This window comes from Bubalus bubalis, chromosome 9, assembly GCF_019923935.1.
Source record: "Bubalus bubalis isolate 160015118507 breed Murrah chromosome 9, NDDB_SH_1, whole genome shotgun sequence".
Taxonomy (NCBI): Eukaryota; Metazoa; Chordata; class Mammalia; order Artiodactyla; family Bovidae; genus Bubalus; species Bubalus bubalis.
In genome coordinates, this window is record NC_059165.1 from 84,660,877 (window position 1) to 84,677,420 (window position 16,544).

Genomic DNA, 16,544 nt, shown 5'->3' on the forward strand with positions numbered 1-16,544 from the left:
TTCTATTGTGCCCGAAACAGATTCTCATGAACAAAGGAAGTAAAAGCAAACAAAAACCAAAGAGTAATTGTTTCTAAACAGAATATACCATTCTCACTGTGGGAAGAATCATTCTTTAATATAGTCTTCTCTGATTATTTTTCCCCTTTCTTTCCTTTTATTTCCAGCCATCTCTCAGGCAGGGTTGAGAATCACGTTCATGGTTTGCTGCTGTCAATTGTAAAGTAAAATATGGCCGTGGATTTGTTCATGAAGTGCTGATATTTTAAGTGAATTCTCCCGTCCTGGATGATGGCTGACCCAGCGGCTCTGTATCTGTGGCACTGGCTTTGCCAGCATGTGGCACAATGGTGACCGTGCCGTGGCAGTCAAGCTGAAAGCCATTTGCACAGTGTGACATGCCTCCTTGCTTTGTGCACTTGCGGGGATTTTGATGATGTGATCCATTGTTAGAAACAAGGGGCCACTTCATCTTGACATGGACAAAAGGGGTGAATTACTGAAAAGCTTGAAGGAGTTAAGTTTCTCACCATAAGCCAACAGTCTGGGAAGCATTGGCAGCAATATAATCCTTTAGAAACACATTGATCTTCGGGTTTCTGTTCATTGTATGCTAGAGTTCAGAATTCCATGCTTCTGAACTTTTTTTGCTTGGCAGGAAAAAAAAAAATGGAATGTTTTAAATGTATGAAACATAATAGCTTATTGTAACAGCAAAAGTATTGTGTTTGTAGGCCCCCGTTTGGCAGATTTTTCTTGAACGGTTCAGAAATCTCATGTTAACTTTTAATGCCTTTAATTGTAAAACGCACTTTAACCCCGAAATCGCCGCATCTCTGCACTGCCACAAAAAGAAACTGGTTAGTTTTGTTTTCCTGCATGTCTCATCGCTCCTTTTCTTTCTCAGTAGTCGAAGAAATACTTGAAAAAAAATATTTTTTATATTGAGAGTTTATCTCAGCTGTTACCAAGACAAGTAATTCCAGTAATTAATATAGTCAAAATGAATAGGAAAAAAATCTGAGTCCCCTTGAGGCCGCTTTAAGCTTTCTAGTTAGTGAAAGTGGAAAATACCTACAGCAGATGATTCAGGCAATGGTTTCCCATTATGTAACAACCAGCTTGCAACAAAAGCCAAAGGAAGAAGGCAAATAGAGTAAATATGGATTTCCAAAGCTTCTGAATAAAGGTGAGAATAAAACATTACATTCTGTACTTCCAAAATGATTTTTCACTTGAAGTTTCTAAAACTGACAAGCACAATTTAGAATTACTTGACCTTTTATACTACTATTTCTAGTAGAAGAAAACTTTCATTTCTGCATATAACTAAAGTTCTTTTCATATTCCACAACAGATAGTGTTTAGATGGTGTAAAAAAAAAAAGCCAAGTTATTGAAACATAATTTTATCATCATTTCTATTACCTAAAAGCACAGGCTATAACAGTACAAAGAATATCATCTAACTTGAGGTAAATAAAGATTAATTTTAACTTGGTTCACATTAAGTATTTTGCTGAATACAATAGAACACGTTCTTAAATTTTAACCCCTCTCCCTATAAAAATGATTTTACATTGATGTTGAACACCTGTTTCATTTGAGTGAGTTTACTGATGTTATGTATTATGTACTGTGTGAATTCTCCACAACCAATGAATGATCCAGATTGACTTTCCCTGCCAAGATATGAGCTGATTAGTTCTGCGATGGACTGTTACAATCATAAAGTGAAAATGTATTTAATATTGACTTCACTAAGACACACAGGAGACAGATTGGCCCCTAACAATAGCATCATGGTCTTCAAAGCCAAATGGAAATGAATTTCAGATCTTGGACACCACTGCTTCTTCCCTTCTATCACAGGAATAATTAGTGCTAAATGTACTTTTCTTAAATGCATCAAAGATAATTTGATAGTTTGCATCAAGATTTTTGCCAAGTGTGTTTGGTTTCTGTTCCTATCCAACCATTAATCTATTAATCAATGCTCTTGGTAAATACTTAGCTCAAGATCAGTTTCCAGCCTTTAAACTCAAGCAGTCTGACTCCAGATCTTGCATTCCTAACCACTAAGCCGTGCATACCCAAGCAATGTTGATTTCACAGAACTGATTTGACTGGATACTTCCACAGATACCCTGAGCAAAGTGCCTTGAAAAGAGGATGAGGGAACTTATTTGTCCAATGAAATCTGATGACTTAGCAGAGGTCGAAGTTAAATTATGCTTTCCTCACATTCTAATTTATCTTATGCTACTTTAAATTAAATACCAAGGCAATATTTCTTTGTAATGTGTCTGAAATACTCCCAGTTTATAGGTTCTCCTAGAATGTTACATGCAATTTAGGTTCGCTGTTTTCATCATTAAGTTTATTTCTCTTTAAATGAAAGATCCATTTAAATTAGCATGCAAGTTAATTAAGAATGAGTGTGTAATTCATTTTATGGATAAGTAAAGTGAAAAGGTGTTAAGACACTTCAGTGCATAACATTTGATGCAATTTTTTTCTACTACACTCTATGTTTATAGATAATGCTGTCTTGAGTGCCTGGCTATTTTTCTCAAAATGTGAGGTAACACAGTAACTATTATGAAAAGGGGGCTATGCTGTGCTTTAGGCAGATAATAAATAATGTAGTATTACTATTCAAAGGTGGGAATGATTATCTCTGGCTAAAGGAGTAGGATGTGGGAAGAAAGACCCAGAAGAACATCTCCCAGGATGGGTCTTGAAGAATAAGTAGAGCATGGTCTTATAAAAAAGATGCAGAAGGCCATTCCAGGTAGAAGGAATATTCAAAGGAGGACAACTCTGGTTCCTAAACTGTGGTAGACTCAGCTAACATGGGCTCTTTCCTGATACAAGCACTTGAAGATTCTGGGGGGAAAAATAGGAAAAATAATGTAAATATTATGGTTGAGACTGTAAGATAAAAAAAGTGGGAGGGGACAATCCTTTTGGTATCAAAGAGAGTTCCTGAAACATAGAGCAGTAGAAGTAGAGACTATTGCCACTGTGGTCAGAAGGTAGGATCTCAGACCCACAGTTAGGTCTCGAACAGGCCTAGAAGCTGAAGACTTAATGTCTGCCTAGAAATAAGAGTCTTGCCCTCCATATATGAAGTTAGGAAAGGCTGCTCACTCTGTGACAGGAAGCTAGAAGAGTGACATCTAGAGGACCAATGATGGGGAAGAATGTCCAGAGCAATGTGTAGGGAAAAATCTCCATAAAAAATGTATATAGTTCATCTAAGATGAAAATTTGACATAAAAATAATTCAGTGCTTTGTGATATCCCTAGATACCAGATATTGTAAAAATCAATACCATTCCAGAATGTCACTTGCACAACTCAAGCCACATAGGATTAAAGATAAACAATTAAAAAGATACAACGATTCCTACTGAAGATGGACTTACAACAAACATTACTGAACAAATGAGGAAATATATCATACTTGAAAATTAGCAAATACAGGAAGCAGAAGAGTAACATCTTCAAGAATTTGAGATAAATCCATCTGAAAAGGGAAAAAATACTTATGTATATTTATAGAGGGATAAACAAAGGAATGAAATCCAAAAGGAGAACCAACACATCAAGACAAAAGAACAAGTGGATTACAGAAAGAATAAAAAGAAATTTCTAGAAACACACAGTCATTTAAAATGTCAGGGTTAAACAGCAGATTACACAGTCAAGCAGGAATCTGTAGCAGCCATGAAACTGAGCGCGGCAGCTCTCCAGTAGGGAATGTAATTGATGACTGGCCCAGGTGCTTTGCTCTGAATCTATCCCCACATTCAGGCAGAGGTAATTCTTCCAACAGCCTGATCCAAATCAATGACTAAGTGCTCTAGGGATACTAAGGCAAACTGAGTCCTCAGAGATCCAGGAGTCTTCTAATGAGTGACTGTGCCCTGAGGTTTCCCAATGGCCTGGCAGAAACTTTCTTAGGGAGTTTAAGACACCATGTATCCAACACCCCTTCCTTCCCTCTCTCCTTTGAGGAGTCAGACTTGCATCCCCAGTCTGATAGCTTCCTACTTCCTCCAGTTCCCTCCTTTTCTCCTTCACCACCATTTCCTTCAATTAATCTCTTGCTGTCTAAACCCATCTTGATGGGGACCAAACAAATGCAGAAAAAAGACCTGAAATAGAGGTTTCAGAAAAATTATCAAGAATGCAAGACAGTAATAGTTTATATCATCCAAAAGCAAGGGCAAAATTAAAACATTTTTGTTTTTTAAAAATACAAGTAAGGCATTTTACTCACAGATCCTGTTTGCTGATACAATTCAGGAATAAGAACATGGAACCCAAAATGAAGGAACTGATCCTAGAAAATAATGATAAATACATGGCTATTTTTAAAATGAGAATTAAATATAAAAACAGCAAATGACATAGTTAATGAGAGTTTTTTAAACGACCCTAGGTTATTCAGTTCAGTTCAGTTCAGTCGCTCAGTCATATCCGACTCTGTGATCCCATGAATTGCAGCATGCCAGGCCTCCCTGTCCATCACCAACTCCCAGAGTTCACTCAAGCTCATGTTCATCGAGTCGGTGATGCCATCCAGCCATCTAATCCGGTGTTGTCCCCTTTTCCTCCTGCTCCCAATCCCTCCCAGCATCAGAGACTTTTCCAATAAGTCAACTCTTCGCATGAAGTGGCCAAAGTACTGGAGTTTCAGCTTTAGCATCATTCCTTCCAAAGAACACCCAGGGCTGATCTCCTTTAGAATGGACTGGTTGGATCTCCAGGCAGTCCATGGGACTCTCAAGAGTCTTCTCCAACACCACAGTTCAAAAGCGTCAATTCTTTGGCGCTCAGCTTTCTTCACAGTTCAACTCTCACATATCCATACATGACTACTGGAAAAACCATAGCCTTGACTAGATGGACCTTTGTTGGCAAAGTAATGTCTCTGCTTTTCAATATGCTGTCTAGGTTGGTCATAACTTTCCTTCCAAGGAGTAAGCGTCTTTTAATTTCATGGCTGCAGTCACTATCTGCAATGATTTTGGAGCCCCAAAAAGTAGTCTGACATTATTTCCACTGTTTCCCCATCTATTTCCCATGAAGTGATGGAACCAGATGCCATGATCTTAGTTTTCTGAATGTTGAACTTTAAGCCAACCTTTTCACTCTCCTCTTTTACTTTCATAAAGAGGCTTTTGAGTTCCTCTTCACTTTCTGCCATAAGGGTGGTGTCATCTGCATATCTGAGGTTATTGATATTTCTCCCAGCAATCTTGATTCCAGCTTGTGCTTCCTCCAGCCCAGCATTTCTCATGATGTACTCTGCATATAAGTTAAATAAGCAGGGTGACAATATACAGCCTTGACCTACTCCTTGTCCTATTTGGAAACAGTCTGTTGTTCCATGTCCAGTTCTAACTGTTACTTCTTGACGGGCATATAGGTTTCTAAAGAGGCAGGTCAGGTGGTCTGGTATTCCTATCTCTTTCAGAATTTTCCACAGTTTATTGTGATCCACAGAGTCAAAGGCTTTGGCATAGTCAATAAAGCAGAAATAGATGTTTTTCTGGAACTCTCTTGCTTTTTCGATGATCCAGTGGATGCTGGCAATTTGATCTCTGGTTCCTTTGCCTTTTCTAAATCCATTTGGAAGTTCATGGTTCACGTATTGCTGAAGACTGGCTTGGAGAATTTTGAGCATTATTTTACTAGCGTGTGAGATGAGTGCAATTGTGCGTTAGTTTGAGCATTGCCTTTCTTTGGGACTGGAATGAAAACTGACCTTTTCCAGTCCTGTGACCACTGATGAGTTTTCCAAATTTGCTGGCATATTGAATGCGGCACTTTCACAGCATCATCAGGATTTGAAGGAGCTCAACTAGAATTCCATCACCTCCACTAGCTTTGTTCATACTGATGCTTTCTAAGGCCCACCTGGCTTCACATTCCAGGATGTCTGGCTCTAGGTGAGTGATCATATCATCGTGATTATCTGGGTCGTGAAGACCTTTTTTGTACAGTTCTTCTGTGTATTCTTTCCACCTATTCTTAATATCTTCTGCTTCTGTTAAGTCCATACCACTTCTGTCCTTTATTTAGCCCATCTTTGCATGAAATGTTCCCTTGTATCTCTAATTTTCTTGAAGAGATCTCTAGTCTTTCCCATTCTGCTGTTTTCCTCTATTTCTTTGCATTGATCACTGAGGAAGGCTTTCTTATCTCTTCTTGCTATTCTTTGGAACTCTGCATTCAGATGCTTATATCTTTCCTTTTCTCCTTTGCTTTTTGCTTCTCTTCTTTTCACAGCTATTTGTAAGGCCTCCGCAGACAGCCATTTTGCTTTTTTGCATTTCTTTTCCATGGGGATGGTCTTGATCCCTGTCTCCTGTACAATGTCACGACCCTCCATCCGTAGTTCATCAGGCAGTCTATCTATCAGATCTAGTCCCTTAAATCTATTTCTCACTTCTACTGTATAATCATAAGGGATTTTATTTATGTCATACCTGAATGGTCTAGTGGTTTTCCCTACTTCTTCAATTTAAGTCTGAATTTGGCAATAAGGAGTTCATGATCTGAGCCACAGTCAGCTCTCGGTCTTGTTTTTGCTGACTGTATAGAGCTTCTCCATCTTTGGCTGCAAAGAATATAATCAATCTGACTTCAGTGTTGACCATCTGGTGATGTCCATGTGTAGAGTCTTCTCTTGTGTTGTTGGAAGAGGGTGTTTGCTATGACCAGTGCATTCTCTTGACAAAACTCTATTAGCCTTTGCCCTGCTTCATTCTGTATTCCAAGGCCAAATTTGTCTGTTACTCCAGGTGTTTCTTGACTTCCTACTTTTGCATTCCAGTCCCCTATAATGAAAAGGACATCTTTTTTGGATGTTAGTTCCAGAAGGTCTTGTAAGTCTTCATAGAAGCATTCAACTTCAGCTTCTTCAGCGCTCCTGGTTGGGGCATAGACTTGGATTACTGTGATGTTGAATGGTTTGTCTTGGAAATGAACAGATATAATTCTGTCGTTTTTGAGATTGCATCCAAGTACTGCATTTCTGACTCTTTTGTTGACCATGATGGCTACTCCATTTCTTCTAAGGGATTCCTGCCCGCAGTAATAGATATAATGGTCATCTGAGTTAAATTCACCCATTCCAGTCCATTTTAGTTCGCTGATTCCTAGAATGTCGACGTTCACTCTTGCCATCTCCTGTTTGACCACCTTCAATTTGCCTTGATTCATGGACCTAACATGCCAGGTTCCTATGCAATATTGCTCTTTACAGCATTGGATCTTGCTTCTATCACCAGTCACATCCACAACTTGGTATTGTTTTTACTTTGGCTCCATCCCTTCATTCTTTCTGGAGTTATTTCTCCACTGATCTCCAATAGCATATTAGGCACCTACTGACCTGGGGAGTTCGTTTTTCAGTATCCTACCATTTTGCCTTTTCATACTGTTCATGGGGTTCTCAAGGCAAGAATACTGAAGTGGCTGTGAATTTGCCATTCCCTTCTCCAATGGACCACATTCTCTCAGACCTCTCCACCATGACCCGCCCATCTTGGGTGGTCCCACAGGGCATGGCTTAGTTTCATTGAGTTAGACAAGGCTGTGGTCCTAGTGTGATTAGATTGATGAGGTCATCGATAACATGAAATATGGGAAAATAGTTAAATCATTCTATGGAATAGTTATTGTTCAGGAAGAAGATAAACATTTGAATAAATTTATCCGTTTAAAGTCAAGTAAGCACAATAACTCAGTTGATAAAAGAATCTGCCTGCAATGCAGGAAACTGCAGTTTGATTCCTGTGTCAGGAAGATCCACTGGAGAAGAGATAGGCTACCCACTCCAGTTTTCTTGGGCTTTCTTTGTGGCTCAGCTGGTAAAGAAGCCATCCGCAATGCGGGAGACCTGGGTTTGATCCCTGGGTTGGGAAGATCCCCTGGAGCAAGGGAAAGGCTACCTACCCTGGCCTGGAGAATTCCGTGGACTTTATAGTCCATGGGGTTGCAAAGAGTCGGACACAACTGAGCGACTTTCACAACCAATCAAAAGCACAAAAAGAGAAAGGTAGGATCTCTTATAAACGTGCTAGTTTGAACACATGTTCCATTCAGTTCAGTTCAGTCACTCAGTCGTGTCCGACTCTTCGCGACACCATGAATCGCAGCATGCCAGGCCTCCCTGTCCATCACCAACTCCCGGAGTTCACTCAAACTCATGTCCATCAAGGCGGTGATGCCATCCAGCCATCTCATCCTCTGTCATCCCCTTCTCCTCCTGCCCCCAATCCCTCTCAGCATCAGGGTCTTTTCCAATGAGTCAACTCTTCACATGAGGTGGCCAAAGTACTGGAGTTTCAGCTTTAGCATCATTCCTTCCAAAGAAATCCCAGGGCTGATCTCCTTTAGAATGGACTGGTTGGATCTCCATGCAGTCCATGGGACTCTCAAGAGTCTTCTCCAACACCACAGTTCAAAAGCATCAATTCTTCGGTGCTCAGCTTTCTTCACAGTCCAACTCTCATATCCATACATGACTACTGGAAAAACCATAGCCTTGACTAGATGGACCTTTGTTGGCAAAGTAATGTCTCTGCTTTTTAATATACTATCTAGGTTGGTCATAAATTTCTTTCCAAGGAGTAAGCATCTTTTAATTTCATGGCTGCAGTCACCATCTGCAGTGATTTTGGAGCCCCCCAAAATAAAGTCTGACACTGTTTCCCCATCTATTTCCATGAAGTGATGGGACCAGATGCCATGATCTTCATTTTCTGAATGTTGAGCTTTAAGCCAACTTTTTCACTCTTCTCTTTCACTTTCATCAAGATGCTTTTGAGTTCCTCTTCACTTTCTGCCAGAAGGGTGGCATATCATCTACATATCTGAGGTTATTGATATTTCTCCCACAATTTTGATTCCAGCTTGTGCTTCTTCCAGCCCAGCATTTCTCATGATATACTCTGCATAGAAGTTAAATAAGCAGGGTGACAATATACAGCCTTGACGTACTCCTTTTCCTATTTGGAAACAGTCTGTTGTTCCATGTCCAGTTCTAACTGTTGCTTCCTGACCTGCATATAAGTTTCTCAAGAGGCAGGTCAGGTGGTCTGGTATTCTCATCTCTTTCAGAATTTTCCACAGTTTATTGTGATCCACACAGTCAAAGGCTTTGGCATAGTCAATAAAGCAGAAATAGATGTTTTTCTGGAACTCTCTTGCTTTTTCCATGATCCAGAGGATGTTGGCAATTTGGTCTCTGGTTCCTCTGCCTTTTCTAAAACCAGCTTGAACATCTGAAAGTTCACGATTCACATATTGCTGAAGCCTGGCTTGGAGAATTTTGAGCATTAGTTTACTAGCGTGTGAGATGAGTGCAATTGTGTGGTAGTTGGAGCATTCTTTGGCATTGCCTTTCTTTGGGATTGGAATGAAAACTGACCTTTTCCAGTCCTGTGGCCACTGCTGAGTTTTCCAAATTTGCTGGCATATTGAGTGCAGCACTTTCAGAGCATCATCTTTCAGGACTTGAAAGAGCTCAACTGGAATTCCATCACCTCCACTAGCTTTGTTTGTAGTGATGATTTCTAAGGCCCACTTAACTTCACATTCTGGGATGTCTGGCTCTAGGTCAGTGATCACACCATGGTAATTATCTGGGTTGTGAAGATCTTTTTTGTACAGTTCTTCTGTGTATTCTTGCCACCTCTTCTTAATATCTTCTGCTTCTGTTAGGTCCATACCATTTCTGTCCTTTACTGAGCCCATCTTTGCATGAAATGTTCCCTTGTATCTCTAATTTTCTTGAAGAGATCTCTAGTCTTTCCCATTCTGCTCTTTTCCTCTATTTCTTTCCATTGATTGCTGAGGAAGGCTTTCTTATCTCTTCTCGTTATTCTTTGGAACTCTGCATTCGGAGGTTTATATCTTTCCTTTTCTCCTTTTCTTTTTGCTTCTCTTCTCTTCACAGCTATTTGTAAGGCCTCCCCAGACAGCCATTTTGCTTTTTTTGCATTTCTTTTCCATGGGGATGGTCTTGATCCCTGTCTCCTGTACAATGTCACGAACCTCATTCCATAGTTCATCTGGCACTCTATCTATCAGATCTAGGCCCTTAAATCTATTTCTCACTTCCACTGTATAATCATAAGGGATTTGATTTATGTCATACCTGAATGGTCTAGTGGTTTTCCCTCCTTTCTTCAATTTAAGTCTGAATCTGGCAATAAGGAGTTCATGATCTGAGCCACAGTCAGTTCCCAGTCTTGTTTTTGCTGACTGTATAGAGCTTCTCCATCTTTGGCTGCAAAGAATATAATCAATCTGATTTCGGTGTTGACCATCTGGTGATATCAATGTGTAGAGTCTTCTCGTGCTGTTGGAAGAGGGTGTTTGCCATGACCAGTGCGTTCTCTTGGCAAAACTCTATTAGCCTTTGCGGTGCTTCATTCCGTATTCCAAGGCCAAATTTGCCTGTTACTCCAGGTGTTTCTTGACTTCCTACTTTTGCATTCCAGTCCCCTATAATGAAAAGGACATCTTTTTTGGGTGTTAGTAGGTCTTATAGGTCTTCATAGAACCATTCAACTTCAGCTTCTTCAGAGTTACTGGTTGGGGCATAGACTTGGATTACTGTGATACTGAATGGTTTGCCTTGGAAACAGAGATCATTCTGTCGTTTTTGAGATTGCATCCAAGTACTGTATTTCTGACTCTTTTGTTGACCATGATGGCTACTCCATTTCTTATAATGGATTCCTTCCCACAGTAGTAGATACAATGGTCATCTGAGTTAAATTCACCCATTCTAGTCCATTTTAGTTCACTGATTCCTAGAATGTCGACGTTCACTCTTGCCATCTCCTGTTTGACCACCTTCAATTTGCCTTGATTCATGGACCTAACATTCCAGGTTCCTATGCAATATTGCTCTTTACAGCATCGGACCTTGCTTCTATCACCAGTCACATCCACAACTGGGTATTGTTTTTACTTTGGCTCCATCCCTTCATTCTTTCTGGAGTTATTTCTCCACTGATCTCCAGTAGCATATTGGGCACCTACTGACCTGGGGAGTTCCTCTTTCAGTATCCTACCATTTTGCCTTTTCATACTGTTCATGGGGTTCTCAAGGCAAGAATACTGAAGTGGTTTGCCATTCCCTTCTCCAGTGGACCACATTCTGTCGGAACTCTCCACCATGACCCGCCCGTCTTGGGTGGCCCACAGGGCATGGCTTATTTTCATTGAGTTAGACAAGGCTGTGGTCCATGTGATTAGATTGACTAGGTCATAGATAACATGAAATATGGGGAAATAGTTAAATCATTCTATGGAATAGTTATTGTTCAGGAAGAAGATAAATATTTGAATAAATTTATCATTTTAAAGCTAAGTAAGCACAATAACTCTGTTGGTAAAACATCCACCTGCAGTGCAGGAAACTGCAGTTTGATTCCTGTGTCAGGAAGATCCACTGGAGAAGAGATAGGCTACCCACTCCAGTATTCTTGAGCTTCCTTTGTGGCTCAGCTGGTAAAGAAGCCATCTGCAATGTGGGAGACCTGGGTTTGATCCCTGGGTTGGGAAGATCCCCTGGAGCAAGGGAAAGGCTACCTACCCTGGCCTGGAGAATCCCATGGACCTTATAGTCCATGGGGTTGCAAAGGGTTGGACACAACTGAGCGACTTTCACAACCAATCAAAAGCACAAAAAGGGAAAGGTAGGATCTCTTATAAACGTGCTAGTTTGAACACGTGTTTCATTCAGTTCAGTTCAGTTACTCAGTTGTCTGACTCTGCAACCCCGTGAATTGCAGCACGCCAGGGCTCCCTGTCCATCACCAACTCCCAGAGTTCACTCAAACTCATGTCCACTGGGAGAAGGCAATGGCACCCCACTCCAGTACTCTTGCCCAGAAAATCCCATGGATGGAGGAGCCTGGTGGGCTGCAGTCCATGGGGTCCCTAAGAGTCGGACACGACTGAGCAGCTTCACTTTCAATTTTCACCTTTATGCATTGGAGAAGGAAATGGCAACCCACTCCAGTGTTCTTGACTGGAGAATCCTGGGGACGGGGGAGCCTGGTGGGCTGCCATCTATGGGGTCGCACAGAGTTGGACACGACTGAAGCGACTTAGCAGCAGCAGCAGCATGTCCATTGAGGTAGTGATGCCATCCAGCCATCTCATCCTCTGTCGTCCCCTTCTCCTCCTGCCCCCAATCCCTCCAAACATGTGTTTAGCACCATATATTTCCCAAATTCCATTAAAATGGCAAAAAATAAATAAGAGATAAACCCACAAGGAAAAGGAGAAGAGAAGATGGGATGACAACAGCCAGCCTGTGTTTAAAAATAATTGAAGACATAAAGTATATTAACTAGAAATATACATTATAGCAGGGGACTAGGAAATACAAGAGCCTTTAATGAGTAAAACCTATAAGAAACAATCTAGCTCACATCACACAGTTAGGAAAGGACAGAGAATTGCAAATAACAGGTTTTCCTAAAGCATGGGTTGGTGTGGGGGGTAGGGGGGGATGTAGAGTTGAAGAATTGATTGAAAGCATAAAAAGCAGTTCAAACCTCAAACCACCTCCATGGTGCAAACAAAATATCTGCTTTTCCACAGCAAAAAAAAAAAAAAGAAAGTTTATTCTCTGAAGACACTGTTCTTGAGAAGCTCTGGTGTTATTGGGTTGGTGTGACTAAGAGCAGGGGTGAGGTGCCAAACTAAAAGAAGAGTCAAATTTTGCAAGCTCCCTCCCCAGTCCTCTCCTTTCCTCTGGGCTCTCAGGGGGCTGATACCCAGGCTGAGAGTTTCAGGTAGACGATACAAAGACCCCTCATTGATGAAACTGACCAGCCCAAGATAACCAAATGAAACAGAAAACAAAAACAATTCTAGATCCTCTATCATGTAGGGATGTCAATAAGAGAAATTTCAATTAGCTTTTAAGGACCTTGTTCTTAAATGTGAATAGACATCCCGTGAGCACTAGACATTCAAGGAAATTTTCCAGAGTAAAAGACAGCCATAAAAATAATTGATTAAACAGAAAATAATCTGGAAGATGGAGCAAATAATTTGAATATAACTGATTAATATTCTATGAAAAATAGAATGTATTGCACCTTTGAAATAGTAACAAAAATTCATGTTGAAATATTAGAGAATAAAAAAGCCTTGGAAAGGAAAATTTGGACTGCAGGACCAAAATTTTTAATAGAAGAATTAGAACACAAAATTAAAAAATGATTCCAGAAATCAGAACAGGAATTTAATGGATCAGCAATAGAGAAAAGAAAGAAAAGTAGAAGATCATATTAAGAGCTCTATCAGTCAAATATAGGAGCTTTAGAAAAAAGGAACAAAAAACATAGGAAAGTATCAAAGATCTAATAGAGAAAAGCTTAATGACCCAAAGATATGAGATTCCAGATTGAAGATGCCCCACTGATTGCAGAGTTCAGTTCAGTTCAGTCACTCAGTCATGTCTGACTCTTTGCAACCCCATGAATCACAGCACGCCAGGCCTCCCTGTCCATCACCAACTCCTGGAGTTCACTCAGACTCACGTTCATCGAGTCAGTGATGCCATCCAGCCATCTCATCCTCTGTCGTCCCCTTCTCCTCCTGCCCCCAATCCCTCCCAGCATCAGAGTCTTTTCCAATGAGTCAACTCTTCGCATGAGGTGGCCAAAGTACTGGAGTTTCAGCTTTAGCATCATTCCTTCCAAAGAAATCCCAGGGCTGATCTCCTTCAGAATGGACTGGTTGGATCTCCTTGCAGTCCAAGGGACTCTCAAGAGTCTTCTCCAACACCACAGTTCAAAAGCGTCAATTCTTCGGTGATCAGCCTTCTTCACAGTCCAACTCTCACATCCATACATGACCACTGGAAAAACCATAGCCTTGACTAGACAGGACCTTTGTTGGCAAAGTAATGTCTCTGCTTTTGAATATGCTATCTAGGTTGGTCATAACTTTCCTTCCAAGGAGTAAGCGTCTTTTAATTTCATGGCTGCAGTCACCGTCTGCAGTGATTTTTGGAGCCCAGAAAAATAAAGTCTGACACTGTTTCCCCATCTATTTCCCATGAAGTGATGGGACCGGATGCCATGATCTTCATTTTCTGAATGTTGAGCTTTAAGGCAACTTTTTCACTCTCCTCTTTCACTTTCATCGCGAGGCTTTTTAGTTCCTCTTCACTTTCTGCCATAAGGGTGGTGTCATCTGCATATCTGAGGTTATTGGTATTTCTCCCGGCAATCTTGATTCCAGCTTGTGTTTCTTCCAGTCCAGTGTTTCTCATGGTGTACTCTGCATATAAGTTAAATAAGCAGGGTGACAATATACAGCCTTGATGTACTCCTTTTCCTATTTGGAACCAGTCTGTTGTTCCATGTCCAGTTCTAACTGTTGCTTCCTGACCTGCATACAGATTTCTCAAGAGGCAGATCAGGTGGTCTGGTATTCCTATCTCTTTCAGAATTTTCCACAGTTTATTGTGATCCACAGAGTCAAAGGCTTTGGCATAGTCAATAAAGCAGAAATAGATGTTTTTCTGGAACTCTCTTGCTTTTTTGATGATCCAGTGGATTTTGGCAATTTGATCTCTGGTTCCTCGGCCTTTTCTAAAACCAGCTTGAACATCAGGAAGTTCACGGTTCACATGTTGCTGAAGACTGGCTTGGAGAATTTTGAGCATTACTTTACTAGCGTGTGAGATGAGTGCAATTGTGTGGTAGTTGGAGCATTCTTTGGCATTGGCTTTCTTTGGGATTGGAATGAAAAACTGACCTTTTCCAGTCCTGTGGCCACTGCTGAGTTTTCCAAATTTGCTGGCAGATTGCAGAGTAGAATGAAAAGAAACAAAAAGTCTGTTAAGAAAGTACATCACTGTGAAACATCAGTACCCTAATACATGGGTGATTAAGAGAAAAAGTTGAAAGTTTCCAGGAGGAATCACAGAATCAGATACAGAATGACATTGTACTTCTCAGCAGAAATATTGGAAAGTGTAAGGAATTGGAAAATGCTTTTGAGATTCTTAAGGATAATGATTGTTGGTTTAGATTTCATACCCCCATATTCAGTCAAATAATCAAGTGTGAGAGTACGATAAATCATCTTTAGACATGCAAATTCGGAGAAAAAGCTGCATCCCAGGCACCCTTTTGTAAAGTAATCTTTATAAGCAATTTTCAGAACCTCAAGACAGGCTGGGAAAATAAGAAACAAGAATCATGGAGTATGTGGGTAGCAGAGCTAATATAGTAATAGCAGGGTGATGGTAAAGAGGAAATCCCAGGAAAGTAGTCATACTGGTTAAGTCAGTAGATCATGTCTAGAGTAAGTATTTTTTAAAGTAGCATAAAATACTATTTTATAAAATGAATATAATTATTCAAAGAAAGAGCTGAAAGTGTTCAAAGAGGTTGCTTCCAGGGAGTGGGATTTAATAATAGGAAGGCTAGCCAGTTTCTTTTCATCCTAATCCTAAACACTAAAGCTTTGACTTTGTAACATTTTTGTGTTAGTTTAAGGAAATTAATCTTTTGGATGAAGAGAATCTACAAAGTATAAAAAGAAAGTCAGTGTGGGGAGCAGTCAAGGAAGTGGAGAAAAGGAAATGGGGAATATTTTTGCACAGATGTATATATTGTTATTCGTTGCTCAGTTGCTAAGTCATGTGTAACTCTCCGACCCCATGGACTGCAGTACGCCAGGCTTCCCTGTACTTGATTGTCTCCTGAAGATTGCTCAAACTCATGTCCATTGAGTCAGTGATGCTATCCAACCATCTCATCCTCTGTCACCCTATTTCCCAACTGCCTTCCATCTTTCCCAGCACCAGGGTCTTTTGCAATGTCAACTCTTTGCATCAGGTAGCCAAAGCATTGGAGCTTCAGCATCAGTCCTTCCATTGAATATTCAGAGTTGATTTCCTTTAGAATTGACTGGTTTGATCTCCTTGAAGTCCAAGGGACTCTCAAGAGTCTTCTCCAGCACCACAATTTGAAAGAATCAATTCTTTGGAGCTTAACCTTGTTTATGGTCCAACTCTCACATTCATACATGACTACTGGAAAAATCATAGCTTTGATTACACAGACTTTTGTTGGCAAAATGATATCTCTGCTCTTTAATATGCTGTCCAGCAGCAGCAGGTTTATCATAGCTTTCCTTCCAAGGAGCAAGCATCTTTTAATTTCATGGCTGGAGTCACTATCCACAGTGATTTTGGAGCCCAAGAAAATGAAATCTGTCACTGTTTCCATTTTTTTCCCCCCATCTATTTGCATGAAGTGACAGGACTGGATGCGATGATCTTAGTTTTTTGAATGTTGAGTTTTAAGCTGGCTTTTTCACTGTTCTCTTTCACCTTCATCAAGCTCTTAAGTTCCTCTTTGCTTTCTGCCATTAGAGTGGTATCATCTGCATATCTGGGGTGGTTGATATTTCTCTGGGAAATCTTGATTCCAGCTTGTGATTCATCCAGCCTGGCATTTTGCATGATGTACTTTG

The 16,544-nt window shown here is 40.4% G+C and overlaps 1 protein-coding gene across 1 annotated transcript in view; it reads left to right on the plus strand.

Annotated features, from left to right (window-relative positions):
- Positions 1 to 16,544, plus strand: part of PRRC1 (proline rich coiled-coil 1) — a 119,959-nt gene that overhangs the window by 10,122 nt on the left and 93,293 nt on the right. The window lies entirely within an intron of this gene.